Source organism: Chinchilla lanigera, unplaced genomic scaffold, assembly GCF_000276665.1.
Source record: "Chinchilla lanigera isolate Chin_1 unplaced genomic scaffold, ChiLan1.0 scaffold00202, whole genome shotgun sequence".
NCBI lineage: Eukaryota > Metazoa > Chordata > Mammalia > Rodentia > Chinchillidae > Chinchilla > Chinchilla lanigera.
In genome coordinates, this window is record NW_004955603.1 from 104,491 (window position 1) to 106,934 (window position 2,444).

A 2,444-nucleotide genomic window follows, 5' to 3' on the forward strand; every position below is an offset into this window, starting at 1 on the left:
GCAACTGGGATGAGGGAAAAGAGAAAAGAAAGAAGGGGAAATTTATGTATATATGTATATATAGGATAGCTAACATAGTTGTACTATTGACTTCTGTCACTTTATTGAAAGGAACAGTTAATGATTAATTATTTGATCAATCTTACATGTCTATATTTGTTTGCCTGAGTAACCACTTTGAAGATATCAATATGTAATACAAGAACCATTGTTAAATTCCTGTTGTTTTGTCTGTAATTCAGTATTACTTGTATTGTTCTTGTGTTACTTTGTAAATGGATGTCTGTTTGTTAATATGTTTTCCTTCTTTTATTTTTAAAATTTAAAAAGACATAAAAAATAAACTTTTGTCAAGGGAAGAATGACCAAATGAGCAATATGAGAGTCTGGGTTGATTTGAGCAGGGTTGGAAGTAAACTAAATCATAACCTTGATTTCTGTATTTGGGTTTCTGCCTCTGGCTGAAGCTCCTGCTCCATCACCTCTGGGCTGGTGAGCTGCTGGCAGCAGCTCTACTGACCTGCCTTACTGCTGGGGATGGACTCTATCACTTGCACCTCCCGCTCCCCAGGGGATACAGCAGTCACTGCCTCTGCAGCCACAGCCACCAAAATTTTTTCCTGGTTTTCTCCTCCTCTGTTCTGGGCTATTGTCACTCTATGGCTCTTAGCAGAGCACGCATTGCTAGTGTAATGTGTAAAGCCAGCCGGCAGATGGAGGAGGTTGGGAGTGGGGAAGCTCATAGCCATTGTTGTTGGCTGACCCCAGGCACTGGGCATGCTGGCTGCTGTTCCCACTCTGGTCCCTGGATGCCCTTCTGACGCCAGGGTTCCGAGCACAGGCTCTGTTTGCATGATGTAAATGTTCAGTGCTAGAAGTGTGCATGTGGATGGCAGGGAGTTTTGCCTGTGGCATGTGCTAGCAGCTCTGGTTGGGCAGAGTGCAAGGACTCCTGGGTGGCCAGAAATCCCAGCTGAATCTGCCTAGGACCAAAGCACAGGACCCTCCCTGCACCAGGGCTGCACCCCGCCCCCCAGTGGCACCACACACACCACTCTGAGCCAGCTGCACCCACTTTAAAAGAATTTTCTTTTTCATCTGCATAGTTTCTTCCTTATCTAATTCAGCTAAGCTAGAAGGTTTAAACTCTATTGGCGGGGCTATTGTTCTGCCCTCCTTTTCCCACTTGACACTTGCTTCTAAAGAAGTGCTTTGATCCACATGCTTTGTGGTCATAAAACCCCTTCTAACCAAAATCCAGAAAAGAACATACAGGAATCAAACATGCAAAAATCACCGCTACATATGTATACCACTGTGGTTCTTGAGACTCTGTTTGCCTTACTTTTAACTACTAGTAAATGAGTACACGTTTTTCCTTTTTGCTTCTTTGAGGCCTATTAATATTTTTATTGCTATTCATTTATTTTCTTAAGGTCAGTAGACCTCCATGCCCCAAGGTTTTCACTTGATAATTGCCAATACAATGCACTCCTGTGCTGAATATTGACCTCCCAATGCACTTTTCCCCCACATGTGCATGCAAATGAGAAGTGTCCTCCCCACTCGCTCTTTTCCCTCACTCAAGTCTCCCATTCCTATACCAATTTTCTGTGTCGACACAGCTCTCAATTCTCTCGGCATGGCAGCAAGAGTATTTATTTGTTCATTTATTTATTTATTTATTTATTTTGGTGTTTTTGAGACAGCGTCTCATTGTGCAGTTCAGGCTGATCTTGAGCTCATTTTACAGCCCAGGCTGGCCTTGAACTCACAATGATCCTCCTGCCTCAGCCTCCCAAGTGCTGGGATTATAGAACAGTATTTAGAAATAAAGCCAAGAGGCAAAAACTGAGCTCAAATGGAACCCTCTCTCTGGATGGGAGGAAAGGTACTGCCCAAAAACTGAAGAGTGTGTATTTATACTCAGGAAGTTGATGTCAATTTTAAGCTGTCTGCCTAGCTGCCAGTTTGTAAGCTGGGACAGCTTGTTTACATGCTCGAGGAGCTGTCGATGTTCTTGGGCCAGCTTTGTCTTCGCCCCTCACGGGACTGATTTGCAGCTTCAACCACCCTCTACATTCTTCTTCACCTTTGCTCCGAATTCCCACCTCTTTATTTTCCATAGTCACTCTGCCTCTTTATTTTGCATATTTTTATGTTCTTCCCCACTCCCTCTTCCTTTCTTCTGTGTGTAGTCTTTCTGCTACACTCTATTTCTTTGGTTTTCTACCTGGATTCTTAACACATCTTGTATTCACATTTACACTTAATATAATTCTCTAAAGACAATCTCTTAAATGATTCACTGCAAAGGGCTTTAATTTTAAAAATGGTTTTTAAAAGTTCAATTATGGATATAATTTAAAAGATGAGGGCTTTTTTTAGTCAATCTCTTTTAGGATCAGTTTGTCTTCAAATAAAATAATCTCCCATGATTCCCT